The following is an 18821-nucleotide window of genomic DNA, read 5'->3' on the forward strand; positions in this document are numbered from 1 at the left end:
ACTAGTCCCCAAGAGGGAGGAATATTGTTTTCAAGGCTGTATGGTCATGTAAATTACTTTTAGAACTTGAAGGGAAACTGAGGCAAGGTGCCTGCAGTCCCACCTGGGTCACCAAGAGGTTTCCTACAATGGCACCTGTCTATAGGTAGGCAAGGGAGGTTTTCATACTCTAATTGTCAGAGCTGAACTCTCTCTAGATTTGTGATTTTGTACTTCCCTTCTCTCTTGTTTTTTACTCACCCCTTAATTCTGAAATAAATAAAATATAAGTAAACAAAAATAACCCTAATGGGGTCCTGGTGCACAATGGGGTTCTGGTGCAGGTTTGTGGGGAGATCATCTAGTCTGTGGGGAAATCCCCAGCTAATTGGCTGATGTTCCCCACAAAAGAGGGGGAAAGGCAGTCAATCAGAAGTGCTATGTGTGCACCAAGGGTGTGTCTAGACTACAGGGTTTTGTCGACGAAAGTGGACTTTTGTCAACAAAACTATACCTGTGTCTACACTACCGCCGAGTTCTGTCGACATAATGTTGACAGAACTCGGCATGTCGATGGCGGTAAACCTCATTCCATGAAGAATAATGCCTTTTGTCGACAGAGTTCTGTCAACAGAAGGCGTTATTGTCCTTTGTGTATACACTCTCATGTCGACAAAGCGGCTTGCTTTGTTGACAGAACTGGATGTAGTCTAGATGCTATTTGTCAACAGTAGCTTTGTCAACAATATCTGTCGACAAAGCCTCTGTTGACAAAAGCCTGTAGTCTAGACGTACCCCAAGTGACAACTTGGTCCCTCAACCCAGCTGACAGGAACCACCATCTTCTCTTTCCTCTGTCCCCACTCCTGTGAGCACACGGCTGGTGTGCATCTGCAGCATGCTCAGGACCAATTAGGCAGCAGCTCCTCTTTGCTGGTCCTGTTGTAACTCCCTTCTTTTCTTGCTCCCTGGGTATGGGGGTGTGTGGAGGGATGGTAGAGGTTAAAAAAAAATCATCATCTTCTTCTTCTCAATAGGAGGCTGCAGTTCTGCCCCCAACCTCTTACCCATGATTTCAAAGAGGTGTCATTGGAAGAGTATGGGAGAGCAGCAAGAAGCTGGGTCCAGAGGTCAGAAGGATAGCCTGGTAAGCAAATCACCCTGCAGCCAATTGGGGTATGTCTACACTACCCTCCTAGTTCGAACTAGGAGGGTAATGTATGCATACCGCACTTGCTAATGAAGCCCGGGATTTGAATTTCCCGGGCTTCATTAGCATAAGCGGGGAGCCGCCATTTTTAAATCCCCGCTGCTTCGAACCCCGTGTAGCGCGGCTACACGGGGCTCGAACTAGGTAGTTCGGACTAGGGTGCCTATTCCGAACTACCGGTACACCTCGTTTCACGAGGAGTAACGGTAGTTCGGAATAGGACCCTAGTCCGAACTACCTAGTTCGAGCCCCATGTAGCCGCGCTACACGGGGTTCGAAGCAGCGGGGATTTAAAAATGGCGGCTCCCCGCTTATGCTAATGAAGCCCGGGAAATTCAAATCCCGGGCTTCATTAGCAAGTGCGGTATGCATACATTACCCCGCTAGTTCGAACTAGCGGGGTAGTGTAGACATACCCTTGGAGAGTTAAGTGGGAGATGCATCAGAATTAATTGTGGAAGGAGGGGGATATAAAATGGTAGCATTTTTGGCTTTGTTGAAAATTATAAAAATCAGAATTATAATAAGTTTAGCTTGTGGTAGAGAATAATAGAAATGACTAGGACCAATGGAACTCGATTAGTGCAGTAGCCCTGTACATTTTTCTAAATCCAATGTGAAAACCTATGAGCTATAGACTTATCCCTACAGTCTAGGTTTGTATCCCATTTAGTATTCTTTTTTATTATGTAGATATAGCACATCTCTTCCTTAGATATGCTATTGCGGCAAAAGGGGAAGGGAAAAATGCATACACAACTTTGCAATTCTACCTTGGATTTCAGTGAGTTCAGGTGTTTGAACAAGTATATAAAGAACTTGTAGTCAGCACAAAAGTATAAAAGTAAATATTCCAAAGGCTAAAATTCATGGTTTCATTAAAAAAAGATATTAATGTAATGTAATATTTTGTTCATTTTAACAAGGGTCACATTTTATATGAAGGGTGCATATATAGTTTCTTAATGGTTAATGTTTGATTCATAGATGTCTTTTAATTAATGGCTAATCAATTGTTTAGAGTCCAAGTCAATATGTTACTTATAGTCATGATTTATAACACCTTCTACTGAAGTGCTTCTAACCACCTACAGCAAACACTGTTCACGTCTGTAATGTGTTTTTTAACATCCATTAACCCTATACAAACTATTTGAAAGCATATCCTCAATATAAAGTGTGATTTTAATAGGTATTTATTTTAATTTTTTCATATTAGGTTTCATGTTTCATTGATGAAAAATATTTCCCAAAATATATTCTAATTTTATCGGGATAAATAAAATCACCTCAGTATCTGTAATGCTCCTTGTCTTCCCTACACTTAATACAGGGAGTTTCTAGGCAATAACAGAAATGCTGAAGCAATGCTGAAACCACAGGCCATTGTGCTAACCAGGAGTGTCTCTTCATTTCTTTGTAGTCCCCATCAATCTGTGTGTATCCAGCTGCTATATTTTCTTTTAAACTGTTTGGGACAGATACTGGATTTTGTTTGTTCATTTATTTGTACAGTGCCTAGCACAATGCAATGCTGGATTGTAATTGGGGCTTGAAGGCACAGTAATCATCATCATTAAGCAAATAAAAAGCTGTTACAGATCTGAAAACATAACTTAGTTGCTCTGGGAGTCTTCAGTATTTGTAATTGAACACAATAGCATGTGCTGAAGCAAACAGTAATGATACAACTTGAACACAACTTGAACTTGATACAATGTATCATGTGATGGTACCCCCCCTCCCCAGGCTTTATGAAAATGGCTTATAAATATAAATATGCATAACTGGAGATCCTTTAGCAAAATACCTCATGTCACCTTTCAATATTAATGCCACAATTTTCTGGATCTGTATAACCTATTTTGGTGCATGCATCATTTTTGTATGTAAAGTTAGAAATATGAAGTATGAGACCATTTATAGTTTTAAATTTGCTAATGAGAGCCATTAATAGTGCTAATTTGAACCCTGGAAGATTGACAGTGCTAGCTTCAATCTTCCTCTATAGACATACCCAAAGTGTCCTCAAAATTCCCAGGGTAGATTTTTTAGAAAAAAAAACCCCACCTAGTCTTGATTTTAAAATTGCCAGTGATGGAGAATCTTCTATAGCACTTGGTAAATTATTTTCAATGGTAAATTTCCATAGCAAATTATTCTCTTTGTTATTTCCAGTCTGAATTTGGATCATGCTATACATCTTTCTCTGTTAGGTTGAAGACTGGGACAATGGACCAGATGAGCATTGTCCCTAAAATCTATACATCTATACTAGATGGCTATGTCTAGACTGGCATGATTTTCCGTTAAAAGCATTTGCGGAAAAGAGCGTCTAGATTGGCATGGACGCTTTTCCGCAAAAGCACTTTTTGCGGAAAAGCATCCATGACAATCTAGACGCGCTTTTGCGCAAAAAAGCCCCGATCGCCATTTTCGTGATCGGGGCTTTTTTGTGCAAAACAGATCTGAGCTGTCTACATTGGCCCTTTTGCGCAAAAGCTTTTGCGCAAAAGGACTTTTGCCCGAACGAGAGCAGCATAGTATTTCCACGAGAAGCACTGATTTCTTACATGAGATCGTCAGTCTTCTTGCAGAAATTCAAGCGGCCAGTGTAGAGAGCTGGCAAGTTTTTCCGCAAAAGCACGTGCTTTTGCGGAAAAACTTGCCAGTCTAGACACAGCCGATGTGTTGTGCTGTTTCTATCTAAACCAAATCCTGGGTTATGAACAAATTTCTATGTACAGGAACAAATCTCTGATTTCAGCCCATTTTATATTTTAAGTCAAGTCTTGGGTTTGAATTATTTTATTTCTCACCATGTACTGTAGACTCTGAAAAGACAAGGAAATTCATGATCATAGACTCATATGGATACCATTCTGACTACAGTATGATTTTTGCTGTGTAGTGGCAATACATTTTGCTCCTAGTCAATGGACTGAACATGGGATAATATCTAATGTGATAAGTGATGCTAAATAAGGCATTAATTATTAACTGTGCAATCTACTGAGAGAGACAACCTAAGGATGAGTCATAGTTAAAAATGATGTATAATTATTTCAAATCCTATGAAAAAGAGTGTGGTCACCTATTGAAACATGGTAAATATTTCACAAATGCTCTGTTTGATAGATAAAATGTTTGTGTTAGTTTCTCATTTAGAGAAGAGCAATTCTTAAGTAAAATATTGCAGGCTTGATTTTTCACTCACATAAATGGGTTATACACCTGCACATGGTAATTCACTGACATAGCATGGTGTGTGTGAGTCGAGTACTATACTCAACATACGGAATGCTCTCATTCAGTATTAACAACTGGGAATGCATTTAGAGATCATTAACTTTGCAAGTCATTTTTGTTAGTATTTTATTAGGATCAGCATATCTACAGCAAGTATAAATGCTGTTGTGCTAATTGTAGACCTGGAAGCCAATAGCAAAATCCTTTTTTTAAATAAGCAGTGTTATGCCATGCATGGTCATTCCATTCATCTGTGTGTCTTCCTAATATTTTCTCTACAGGTACCTAGTGCAATAGACTTTCACTTTGTGGATATAAGCGATGAGGAGTCCTGTGGCACCTTATAGACGAACAGAATTATTGGCGCATAAGCTTTCGTGGGCAAAGACCCACCTTCATCAGATGCATGTCTGCATTGTGGATATAGTGCATCTAGTTCATGGCAGGTTGGGTTAAAGTAGCTGAAAGTACTGACCATTGCTTGGGAAGTCATTCCCTAAATTTCCTTGACATCTTGAGTCTGACATGAGTCTCTTGTACCCTTGGAATAGCTCCCCAAGAGGGAAGTCACTGGGGTATTTCATTCTCCCTTTGAATAGACTTGGAAGCGCCTCACAACTGCAACTCACAAAAGCATATGCTGTAATAAAATTGTTAGTCTTTTAGGTACCACTGGACTCGAGGCGTACAGATAGTTCGGAATGGCTTGCTAGTTCGAACTATGTAGCCCGTGCCGCGTGTGCCGCGTGTAGCCGCGCGGCACGGGGTTCGAACAAGCCGGCATTTAAAAATGGCGCCGGCCGGCTTATGCACATAAAGCCCGGGAAATTCAAATCCCGGGCTTCATTTGTACGTTCGGTATGCATACATTACCCCGCTAGTTCGAACTAGCGGGGTAGTGTAGACATACCCGGAGTAAATAATACTTCCCTGTTTACTATTTACATGATTAGGGTGTTCCTGTGCCCTGGCAATCCATGCAAGGCAATTCTTTTGGGACTGAGGACAGTCAGCAGCACAGTTTAAAGCAGCTTTGTAGTGTTGCAAGGGGATGTGGATTGCAACTGCTTTAAACACCAAGGAGAGAGGATCACCATATAGGAGTGCAAAGGGTTTGTTTATTCAGTTAAAACTGGGAAGGGAGGGGAATCTCACTCATACACTCAACCACAGTTACAGTCCCAGGAAGGATAAGACGAGCAGAAGGCAGTTCATGTTGTTTGATCTTCCCAAGTTGACTCCTAAGCTGGTCTGCTGGCCAGGCGATCTGAGCAGAGGACGTTCTGGGAGGCTCTACTTGATGGTCAACCCACTGTCCCTCTCTCCTTTAAGGATCAGCCACATGCAGCCTCTGAGCCTCTTGGGGCCACATGCACTCCCTGCTGGGGGCTGTGTGCATTGTTGTTTATTCCTGCTGTTTACCTCAGACATGCTTCTGCACTCACTCAGGGAAGGGATAGGGGGTTAACAGACAACACTCCAACATAACATCATTAACAGGTGAGAAAGAACAACCACCATTTTAACTCTCCCCTTGCTCCTCCTTTGCCTCCAACATGTAGCAATGGACTGGACTAGTATAAGAGGGAGAATGGGCTTTAAAGTCACTTCTGCTTCACATGCTGCTGCTCTGGATCTGGTCAGTAGTGTATTAATAGCTATTTGGAAAACTAATAAAAAGGATAATCAATTTTTACTTCTCCTAAAGGACAGTGCAAAATATACATGCAGACTTGCAAAATGGAGGGTTTGAAATAAATTAGGCAGTAGGAGGGTTCTACTTGATTATAAATGTGATTCAGCTTCTGTTGTTCATCATCTTGATTATGTGATAGGACAGAGCTCACTTTCCTTGAGCTTTCTGCATTATATCATGTTAAGCTCCTCAAACAAACTAATGAATCTTGTGTTGCTCTCTTTCCATCAGTCTGGGTGAAATGATATCAGCAGTTGGCTCAAACTATACTGCTTGGACATAAGGGGAGCCTTTTGGTTTGTTTATGTAAACTATATAAGAGCCAAACCATCATATGCTTTCTCATGCATTTTAATGGGAGAGGGCCAGAATGCACAAAGAAACAAGGAAGCTATAATTTTTTAAATAAAACAATGGGTTCTTTGACAACCCATTTATTTAACATCATGTGATTGAAGTGGGAATAGGGCACCACCACCTGGTTTCCAGAGAATAATGGGTTAACCTCGCCTCTTCCTCTTTCCCAGGTGCTCCAAAGAGCTATATATTTGCTGTTTGGCAGAGAGAATGCTTATAGAATGAAGGCTGGATATCTAGACCTATGCTCACAGGCCTGTATTAAATCTCCCTTCTAGGGAGTTTTTGTTTCTTTTTCTTATATTAGTTTAATTTGATTTCTTGTTATACATGTTATCCCTGAAAGAAAAGACTGTTTCTCTGTGGCTGTTTTTCTTTTCTGCTGAGTCATTCTGTCAGCACATAGATTCCTACTGGATATGAATCAAGTCAACTATAAAAACAGTGTGACTACCTCTTCTTGGAACTTGGGGGCTTCTTATTCTGTGCTGCACGGTTCAAAAGGCCTGTGACTTCTTCTTTCTAAAGAAAGAGTGAGGAGACAGTTATTTTTATTGAACATCTAAAATGATGGTTATGAATGATGCTTGAATCAAAGGCTATTCAGCTTCAGACAGGGTTAAGATGGCAGAAAAAAAGGATGGGAAAGGCTTTTCTGATGGATGCAAATGGAGCAGGCTTTTGAAGAAAAGATTTCCCCACACATCTGTCTCCTCCTTTGATGCTCATCAGGATTGTCTTAGAATACAGCTCCCAGTGGGACCAGATACTTATCTGGTGTCTAGGACCTACACCAAGAAAGGAGCCACACACTCTGAAGATCTCTCATTCCTAGGCTATGTCTAGACTGCAGGCTTCTTTCGAAAGAGGCTCTTTCGAAAGCATCTTTCGAAAGAGCCTCTTTCAAAAGATCGCGTCTAGACTGCAGGCGGATCTTTCGATAGAGGAAATCCGCTTTTTCGAAAGAGAGCACCCAGCGAGTCTGGATGCTCTCTTTCAAAGACGGCCTCTTTACATTGTAGAATGCCTTCTTTCGAAAGAGGAACTTTCGAAAGAAGGCGTTCTTCCTCGTGAAACGAGGTTTACCGCCATCGAAAGAAAAGCCGCGTTCTTTTGAAATAATTTCAAAAGAACGCGGCTTGAGTCTGGACGCAGGGGAAGTTTTTTCGGGAAAAGGCTACTTTTCCCGAAAAAAACCCTGAGTCTGGACACGGCCCTAGTGATCAGATGGTATCAGAGCCCACCTACAATCTACTCTCAGTTATGCTTTTTCTTCATAGGCATTTCATCATATATACATACACATAGCTACCACCATCCACACTTTTCCTCTTTTCTCTCCTTTCCTTTTCTCACGCATAAACATTAGGCCTGATTTTCACTGTTTTTCACCTCACAGAGTCATTACCACTGGTGCAAACTGGGGGGCAGGATCCTCCTGAAACTGACTAGGCGCTCTCTGAGCCTACTTCCTTAACACTCAGTTTGCACACGTGTAAGTGACTACTCAAGGTATAGGACAGTGAAGAGTCAGGCTCAGTAAAGTATTCATTCTCATGTTGCAGAGGTGTTAATTACGTTACTGTTTGTTGATTATCCAGCAAATCATAGTCCCTCTGGTTTACTACAGTATTAATTCACTTGTTTCTTCCCTGTGCTGCTTGCTTTTATGTAGACATTTGCATTTTTTACATTCTCTCTCTAATAGTTATTCAATAGCTACTCAAAGTACACCAAGCTGAAATATAATAATTTTAAATAAATCATTTTTAATAACATCTAAGTAAATTTAGATGTTCTCTGTGACAATATATTTTACCAACAGAAATCTATAGTTTTAGTTTGGTGCTGTCCCTTTAACTTCTATCTATTCCTGCTACATAATTACTGTGCCAAGGGGTCTCACTGAATTTTTATTGTTCGGTTGATATCCTTTCCCGTCCCCCTGATTACAGGATTCCCACATTTTCACTCCTGCTTCACAGCTCTGTTTGTGATTGCACTTTGACTTGTGTTATGTTTCATAACTTGTGGGTCCCAATTCTGAAGTCAAAGGCAGGCCCACAGACAGAAGGAACAAATGGGATAATTGTTCTGGGGCTTAGTGATTTTAAATGGCATAGGGCTCCCAGCCACCACCAGTGCTACTGCACCAGTGGTGGCAGCCAGAGCCCCAGGCACATTAGAATTGGCGCTGGGCAGTACGCACCAGAGTCCAGAGCTCTAGCGAGCTCTGAGGGCCAGCCAGGAGGTGCACCACTGAGGACTGTCTGCCATAGCCCCGCCCATTCTGCCCGAGGCCCCAGCTCTTCCAGGAGTGTGGAGCTTCTCCGCTCACCCTGGTCAAAGTCACAATTCAGTGACAAAGGATCAAGTCCCATATAAGTCAGCGTTTCTCAAAGGCGACCCGGAGCCAATGGGAGCTGCAAGGCTCCCTGTCTGCGGAGCCGGTAAGTAAACAAACCAGAGTGACCTGGTAGCAGCTTTCTCAGAGTGGGTCCATGGACCTCTTTGAAAAACACTGATCTAATTCCAACAGCTTTCTCCATATAATGAAGAATCAAAACCTTTGTTCCCTGTGCTGTCCACTATTATTATCCATCATGCTGCCTCTTCCCCAATCCCTCCCTCCTCTTGAAACTGCCAGAATCTCAGAGGAAATAAGTAAAGCTTTCTTAATATAGAAGCTCATCTTCTTTGAAACCACTTTCTTATTCTGCTAATGGAGTTCTGGATGTGTTTCAATTCTCTTCCTGCACTAATACCTTTATCCCCTTCCTCTATAGCTATCTAAGCACCACTATCATCATTTCCCAACGTTTATTAGTTCACTTTGAAAAAAAAAAGTACATATACTCTAACCAAAAAAACAGAGAGAGAGGGAGGTAATGCACCCTGTTTTATTTTAAAAAGAATCTAAGGCAATCTTTCCAAAGCTGTTTCTTTAGTGAGGGTTTTTGTTCCACAAAAGCACTTGTTACAAGTATATGCACTGTATAAAATGAAAGATAAGTGGCTTATTTTGTTTTTATTTACACACTTGTTTTCCCTTGATATCTGATACAACTTCTGGCACACTGGATGTATATTATTCTTTCCAAAAGCCCTCCAAAATGTAAGGGCCTAGATCCTCAGCTTGTGTACTTTAATATTGCTCTAGGAAAATCAAGACAGATGTACTGATTTACAGTAGCTGAAGATCTGGATTGGGTGCTTTTCTATCTACTGAACATGAATTTCACACATGAAGACATAGGCCAGGTCTACCCTACTGATTTCGGCAGGGCATCAGGTCAGAAATTAACTTATGGCCAGGGCAGCCAGCAGGGCACCCTAGGAAGGGCTGGAGGCCCACTATTTCGAAATAAGCGTCTATACAGCACTTATTTTGAAATAGCAATTCCGAAATTGGCATTATTCCTTATGGAATGAGGTTTACCAATTTCGAAATAAGCCCTCTGCGATTTCAAATTAATTTTGAAATAGCGGTTGGCTTATGTAGATGCTAGTAAAGTTATTTCGAAATAACTTTGCTGTGTAGACATACCCTAAGGTGGGTATGTCTACACTGCAAAGTTAATTCAAACTAACAGCTATTAGTATGAATTAACTTTAATAGGGGCTACACATACAAACCACTTGTTCGAATTTAAATCGAACTAGCGGAGTGCTTAATTCGAACTAGGTAAACCTCATTCTACGAGGACTAATGCCTAGTTTGAATTAAGTAATTCGAATTAAGGGCTGTGTAGCCACTTAATTCGAACTAGTGGGAGGCTAGCCCTTCCCAGGTTGCCCTGGTGGCCACTCTGGGCCAAACCAGGGAAACTCTTCTGCCCAGTGGCGGATTTGGGGCAAGGCAAGTGGGGCGGCTGCCCCAGGCCCCGCGCTTGCAGAAGCCCCGTGCATGCGCCGTGTCAAAGGGGGGGGGCGAAATTGTGCTGCCCGGAGCCCCATGGCGCTGCCCAGGGCCCCGCAGCACTCTCATCCGCCCCTGCTTCTGCCCCCCTCCCGGCCCCGGAGCCCTTAAAGGGACACGGTCTGGCTACAGTGCTTGTGCCAGTTGCAAGCCTGCCAGCACCCAGCCAGCAGACCCCTGGCACAGCATGAGCCAGCCACCCACTGACACCCAGCCCTCCGCCTCTTCCCAGGACCAGGCTGGCGGCTCACAGGAGCCTGCCTGGGGCCGCAAGAGGAGGGCACCTGCCTGGTCTAGTGCAGAGATCGTGGAACACATCGAGGTTTGGGGGGAGGCCTCCAACGTCCACGACCTCTGCACTAGGCACAGGAAAGTGGCCGTCTAGAGCAGGATAGCTGCCAGCCTGGCCACCAAAGGCCACAAGTGAACCCAGGAGCAGGTTTGAATGAAAATCAAGTTGGTCCAGAGAGACTGGGTCAGACCAAAGGTCCATCTAGCCCAGTAGCTTGTCTGTCGACAGCGGCCACCACCAGGTACCCCGGAGGGGATGGACCAAAGACAATGACCAAATGATTTGTCTCATGCCATCCATCTGCACCCTTCCACAAACAGAGGCCAGGGACACTATTCCTACCCCCTGGCTAATTGCACTCTATGGACCCAACCTCCATTAATTTATCTAACTTCTCTTTAAACTCTGTTATAGTTCTAGCCTTCACAGCCTCCTGTGGCAAGGAGTTCCACAGGTTGACTACGCGCTGTGTGAATAAGAACTTTCTTTTATTAGTTTTAAGCCTGCTACCCATTAATTTCATTTGATGTCCTCTAGTCCTTCTATTATGGGAACTAATGAAGAACTTTTCTTTATTCACCCTCTCCACACCACTCATGATTTTATAGACCTCTATCATATCCCCCCTCATAAGTGGTTTATGAAAGTAAATAAGTAAGCACTTTTTGCCCTCTTGCTCCTCTCTTGAGGAGCATAACCAGATCTGTACCTTGGATAATATTATTATATCATGCTGATGTTCCACACATTTCAAAAGTGCCTGAGATCACCTTTGACTTACATATGCAGTTTTTTCAAGATGAAAAATAATTGGAGAACAAAATGTGGCTGGTTTTCCTGGAGCATTTGCTCTTCTTTTCCTACATTTTCTATGCCCCTTTGGATTTATGCAACATTCTCATGCAGCTGTCAGTTTTCTACTGAGATGTGAAACACATTCTATGCAATAAAATATCAGCTCTACATAATTTAAACCTAAAATCTACACTGTGACAGTTTTATGTTCAAATTATATGGAAATCCAAGACATTGGACACAGGCATAATTTAGGAGAGAGAATCACAAGTATTTATATGGCCTGGAATCCACTTAAAATGCATCTTTGTGCATGCTGTGTTGCAGTATTGAAGAATTGCGTGCCTCATACTGCCTCAGGCTAAGAGTTTTATTTTCCCAAACTATAATTTAATGGTTTCCTCTCTCTTGCAAAGTGTAACTAACAATGCGATCTGTGATGGCAAGCAAAAGAGAACTGAATAAAAGAGACCTTCACAATAGACAAACACAACCATGACTTGTTTTATTGAATGTCAGATTCTTTAAAAATATAAAAAAGCAATACAGGGCCAAATCCTCCTAAATTGGTGTCGTTCGACTGAAGTCAATGGAGCTATGTGGGTTTATACCAGCTAAGGATTGGGCCCACTGTTTTCTGCATTTAGTGCCTTATCTCCCACTTTAGTCAAAGATAAGCCACCTTTTGAATCCAGTGGGAGAACAATTGGGCCTATATTCTTTACATGTCATTAGAGGATTTCAGGGGAGTAATTTTGTATTGACAAAGAGAGAGATTTGGTACAATCAAATCTAATTAAAGGCCCTTTTCTTGCCTTTCAGGGTAAAATTCATGTAGTAGAGAGCAAATCTATGGAATTTCCTAAATATTCTTCTTCCAGGGAACATGTTTCAACTCACATATATAGAGTCTGGGGAATATTCACATGGGTACTCCTTGCTGCTGCTCTGCTGCTCTTTCCCACCCCCACCATCTCCCACCAGTCTCTGGACAGCATCGATCCTGCAGGAAACATGCTTCACAATGCTCCTCCTATGCTAGCTACACAGTAGCATCCCTTACTAGGTATTCAACTGATGGAGGGCAATAGGTTAACACACCTTTCTTAAGTAACAGTGGATTCTGGGTTCTGACTTCACACCAACCCAATGAGAAGAGCCCAGATGCCTCCTCACATCACAGTGCTGGGAACCAATCGTAGAACTTCCTCAGAAGGAAGGAGGAGCATGCTGTTCAAAAAGAGCTGCAAGCTGCTCTCCTCACGTAGAAAGGGAAATATGGAACTCCAAGTCTTTCCTGTCTCCAATGGTATCATGATTTCCAGGATCTGGTTCTCTTAGTCTTGTCATCCTCTAGCTTTCCTCACCTTATCCCCTTTTCTCAGTGAAGTTGACTATAAAGGTCTGTCATCTTCCAGCGCCTAAAATTAAGAGGTAGATGCTCATCCATGTACTAATTTAATTCTGGGCCATGGAAAGTAGATCCCTTCAGTTATTCCAATAAACAACAACAACAAAAAAACTTAGGGGGATGTTTGAGAATGGCATAACATCTCCATCAATTGTATAGAACCCATAATTGTCTAAAGTGCCTAATCATGCCACATATAATGGACAGGTTTTGTGGATCCCAGTAGCATATAATCAAGGAATTTAGGACCTCGCAAGAGGTCCTTGCGAGATCCCTTTGCAGCACTACTCTGTTCAAGGACACTGAAAATAACTAAAACAAGTCAAATGGCAAACATATTACAATAATAAACTGAAGATTAGTTTGCTAAAGTTTATCTTGTACTATTATCCCCAAGCTCTACGCACTGGAAATATTTTCCTTTCATGTAGAGGAAAACATCATAAAAATGAATTCTGACTTCAAACCTCTAAGGAAACAGATTAGATTGCTTCACATGCTACGGAGCCTTTTAATATATTCTGTTGAGCAATAAGCCACACATGATGTCAGTCAGGAATATAGAAATATATCTTGTGACTTTACTAAAACACATCAGCCCAGGTGTGGAAAGAGATTTAGATGCCTAAATTCCTTGATTATATGCTACTGGGATCCACAAAACCTGTCCAATTATCGCATAACCAGGTAGGCACCTAAACTCACTCAGCACCTACATTTTCACTATAAAAGAACCCTGGGTACCTACATGTATGCCTGAGCATATACACTGCTGTCTCAAGAACGTGTTCACTTCCCTATCTCCCACCTAAGCCCCAATGTGATCTCAAACCAAGTAGGTATGGGTGTTAGTGTGTCATTGACAAGCAGATCGATGTATAGATAAACTAATATGAACATAACTACATACAGAAATGAGGTACCAAAATTCTGTGTCATTGCAACCTGAGACTCCCCTATCCTGGGCCTCTTTATTTCTATCCAGCCTGATATGTGTCCCAGGAAATGAAAGTCTGCATGAAGAGGTGAAGCATCTCTGCACTTTCTGGAACACTTCTGTCCCTGTTCACCATTTCTTTGACTGTGGTACTTGTCATGGCTCCTTCCCCACTCTGGCATGATAAATGCAGAAGTGGGGGCCAGCAAGTGTACCCCAAAGCCTTATCTACCAGGCTTTGGTATAAACTTCCCCCCAAGATCTTAAAAACCTAGATCTTGGGAATAAAACTTCCGCTGCCACCACCCAAATGTTGATAAAGAAATCAGGGGAAAGATCATTTGGGAAATCTTACCCCTAAAATAAAAATCAAGGCACACAATTAACCACTGCCAGGTTAATAAAAAGAAAAGAAAGAACCTTTATTATTACAACAATATTCCTGTTGCAAACATAATGACTAGATAGAGAGGTAACAAAATATACTCATGGAGAAACTCCATGGGCCTAGAACTTAGTTACAAAGAAAAGCCAAAACATCCTTTAAACAGTGCCAGATCTCAGATCCCATACCCAATCCTTAAAACAATAAAACCTAACGAAACTGCCTAAACTTTACCCTACTTACAGAAAATGAAGAATGGTGTCTTGGAGAGAGAGAGAGACATGCTTGTCCCTCTCTGTAGCTGCAGAGAGCTCACTCAGCGAGACAAAAGGGAGAAAAGAAAAAAAAACCCAAATTCCTTTGTCCCAGTTTGAAAAGTCCCACCTACATTCCTATTGGTCACTCCACCTGGCTAGGTGTAGTTAACCCCTTAATTCCCAGGCTGCTGGCTAACCCTCATAATCATGACAGTACTCATACAATTTATCCAGCTCTTCTTTTCTTTTGGTCATTCCCAGGTATCCTGAGTGCATTTGTTCCAATATTTTCCTCATTGTTACTATGGAAATCACCAGCCATGTCCTCTTTGAGAGGACTGCTGAGATCCCTATAAGCTCATTTTTATAGTGCGGGGAGGCAGGTGAAAGGGTTGATTTTTTTTCTCCCTCCATTTCTTATAGTTCATATCACTCCTTGCAACCATTCATGTTTAGCTGTTTGTTTCCAGTTCATCTCCTGTGCCAGAAGATGCAGCAGATGATGCTTTTATCATGTTCACTTGGATGTTTACTGCTTGTGCCAGACCATCAAGCTGTGTATTATCAGAAGGAGCATATATTCTTGAGAGTCTGTCTGCCATTACTAATGTCCAGGTTGGAGCTCCTTTTTTTTTATTTGTATTTTTGAAAATAGTTGCTGTTTCCTTGGTGGTACATCTCCAAGTCCCGTTTTGGTGTAATGCAATTAGTGGTTTGTGATCAGATTCTGCTTTGAAGCTACAACCCTACATAAAGCCTTGGCATGTCATACACCAAATCTTGGGTCTCTTTTTCAATTTACATGTACACCTGCTCTGCAGCTGTTATATCCTTAGATACATTTAGGAGTGGCAAAGCATCCAATCCTTGATGTTGTAAAAGTACTTCTCCCAGCCCTCTTTTTGAGGCATCTGTGGGGAGCATTATCTCTGTCAATAGGTCAAAAAGGTGCACCACCAGAGCTGACGTCACACTCTGCATTGAATCATGGAGCTCTCGTGCCCTGGCATTAGTGCCCGTTCTCTGACCTAGTGGAGAAGATGCCTTGGTGAAGTGTGTGAACTATATAGTTAAGTATGACCGTGATAAGAGAATTCAACACGCCTAGCATCCTTTGACTGCCCTTTTTATCTTCAGGCCTCGGCGTGTTCTATATTGCCTGAATATTTGATTCATCCGGCAAGATTCCCTTCACAGTCCATCTCTCTCCCACGTATGTTCTTGCTGATTGAAATTGACATTTGGCCTTATTCAGTTTAAGATCACTAGCTCTAGCTACTTCCAGTACTCTCCTCAGATACCTCTGATGTTCACTGGCAGTGCTGCCCCAAATTATGTCATCAGTGTACACTCTCGCACCTAACAGCCCCTCTAGAATTTGGCTCATTGTACAGTGACATACTTTTGGAGCTAAATGTAGTCTGAAAAGACAGTCTTAAGAAGCAGTAGTAGCTGCCAAATCATACAGATCGTGGAGCTCACAGTGTCCAAGAGGATCTGCCAAAATACTGCCAGTTCATCTAATTTGCTGAAGAATTTGGCTTCCGCTAGCTCAGATAATAATTTACTTCTTGTTGGCAAGTGGAAGTGTTTGTTCAGCTCCTTAGGGACCATACACAGCTTTAGTTCTCTTCTTTTCCTCTCTACAATTACTAAGGAGTGAACCCCATCTGTGGGCTCCTTTATTCTACAAATGATACCATTTGCTGACATGAATTGCAGCCATTCTACCTTCTAAGACTAGAGAGACTTTTCATGTAGCATGTACCACAGGTTCTATATCTTCTCTTAATTGTATTGTGTATGTTACCAAGAGGCCCCCATTTCCTGTGAATATATCTTTAAGTGATGCTGTTGTACTTTCACATCTGGTTCTGTGTTGTCTTTCTGTCTCTCTCTGTCAGACATCCACTTAATGAAACCAAGCACCTCATACATGTGTAGGCCCAAGAGTACTAGACTGTGTCTAGTCAAGCTTCTAAGGAAGCTCTGTGAAACATTGTGCACTATTAGTAGTCAAGGACATAAAATATTTGTATAATTCTACTGAACCAGCATAGAGTGGTTAAAAATATTCTCTTGCATAGCCCTCTCAGAGCCATTTCCATAAGGAGGGCCCTGACAAAGGTTCTCATATCCACACAGAAGAGACTGGTCCTGACCTCAAGCCACAGGAAGCAATGAACAGTTCATGACACGGGAATTATATCTAACCCTCCAATCTGTCGCCCAACCCAAATACCAAATGCACAGTATGCACTGAGCCTTCAGCCACCCAAGAGAACCCTATGGGGTGACCGTGGATTCTTAAGCCAATTCAAACATCTTTTTACCTATGTGGGAGTGGGAGTCAAACTCAATAAGCAAAATTAGCCTCAGTGCCTCCAAAACCATAGCAAAGAGAAACTCTATTAACCAATGCTGGATCTTTGCATTGTAACAAAGCAATCTGCACTGGCACTGATCATATTTTAACTTTATTTCAGGGCTTGCATACAGCTGGAGGTACTATCAGATCTAACTGTGGGGACATATAGTCTTTATGTTGGATATAAACACAACCATATCCCTTCCATGACAATTCCCAATTGTCTTCTGCTGCGTCAAATATCTGCCAAGAACATGATGAACAAAACCCTCAGCATCCTTTAGCCAAGTCACGACCATACAGAGTCCAGGGCCTTAAGCTTCTTTAAATGGTGGTTGGCTGGTAGGGTTAGAATGAAGTTGCTCTTTCCATCCTTTTTTATGATAATCAGTCACATACCCCATCAGCAACAACAGAAAGTCTACAGATGTGATTCTCAAGATCATTGGGAGGTGATTAATGCTATAAATTTATTAAAATCCAGTGCTAACTGTATTTTTTAAACAGCTTTTCTCTTTAGGAATCTTGAAAACCAGTTTGTAACAGCAAAACCTTTGCATTTCTTTTAAAATATCTAGGAAGTCTCTATTTTAAACAAATACAAAGCAGATATAGCATCTTACTATTCACAGCTTGTTCTAAATTACAAAATACTAAAAGATTGACCTGACATTGCTTGGGCCCTTGAGGGAAGGGGGCTGAGGATGTGTGGAATGAGGAGTCAGGGCTGGGGGGCTGGGAATATGAGTGGTTCAGGGCAGGGACTGGGGCAAAGGAGTTAGGGTTGGTTGGTGAGGAGGGGCTCCGGGCAGGGGTGCAGGAGTTAGGGCAGGATGTTGGGAGATGTGGGGGGCTCAGGAATGTGGATTGGGATGTAGGAGGTGCAGGAGACAGAGCAGGGTGTGGGGTACAGAAGTCAGGACAGGGATTAGGGGACTCAGGGCAGGTGGTGGGGCTGGCCAATGACTGCTCCCTGGGGCTGGCAAACTCTCTCAAATATATAGTAGATATAATATCAAGTCTGCTTTTAGGAAGAATTGGAAATATCTCATCGTTATCTATCTGAGCAAATGTCTTATGTGCTCCATACTCTTGAATTACCAAAAGGATATATTAATAGTGAACATGCATGCTTACGGTTTTGCACTTTACATTGTATTTATGGCCTGAGAGAGTATTTACACCAGTCCTATATCATAATAAGCTAGTTAAGGACATTAGCAGAAAAAAGAACAATGTTTCCAAACTTTCAAGCAGATAGATTCTGCCACCCTCACTTATCCTGAATAGTCTCTTACCCCTCAAATAGTCCTAATGTGGTACCCATCAAATCTGGAGCTCCTTGGGGCTATTTGAGTAGCAAGACATTACTCAATGAAGCAGCAGTTGCATAAAGTAGATTCTTTAGAAATATAGAACCCAACCCTGCATTTCTTGCACACCCAGAGCTCTCAATAACATCCGGAAGAGTTTTAGGTGCAAAAGGAATGAGCATCTGAGCCCATACTAATCTCCAGAATAGCTCTGAATTAGCACAATACTTGCCGTGATATCATGAAGACTGCAAGTGCTCCAGTTTTTGTGGGACCTGATCCAAAATTCCTGAAAGTGGTGGAATAAACTCCAGTTAAGTTCATTATTGTTTGTTTGGTTTAGTGTTTCAGGTATCAAATCAGTTCTCAATTTAAATATTTTACTACATTAGTATGTACATTTCTTTCCCAGCACTTCTTTACTTTTGCCACTACCTCCTTATCCTATTTCCTCCTCTGATATGATGATTGGACAAGATGACAGGTTCTAGGAGCTTGCACAGATCAAGATGCAGAGCAATACAGCTAACTCACCTGGTATCCTGACCATTCATTCATCATACCATTTGTCTGGTATTCTGCCGACAGAATTGGCTATTATAGTCAGACCAGGTCCATCTGTGTAAGGTATTTCTATAAGAACCAGGTTTTTT

General features: G+C 41.9%; 1 long non-coding RNA gene across 1 annotated transcript; it reads right to left on the reverse strand.

Annotated features, from left to right (window-relative positions):
• Nucleotides 1-5554: 5554 nt before the first annotated feature.
• Nucleotides 5555-14647, reverse strand: LOC102449737 (uncharacterized). Its single transcript, XR_332915.2, has 3 exons — nucleotides 14474-14647; nucleotides 6946-7013; nucleotides 5555-6108 (listed from the first exon to the last, which is right to left on the reverse strand). It is a non-coding gene; the product is annotated as an uncharacterized LOC102449737 (long non-coding RNA).
• Between the last annotated feature and the right edge of the window lie 4174 nt (nucleotides 14648-18821).

This window comes from Pelodiscus sinensis, chromosome 2, assembly GCF_049634645.1.
Source record: "Pelodiscus sinensis isolate JC-2024 chromosome 2, ASM4963464v1, whole genome shotgun sequence".
Taxonomy (NCBI): Eukaryota; Metazoa; Chordata; order Testudines; family Trionychidae; genus Pelodiscus; species Pelodiscus sinensis.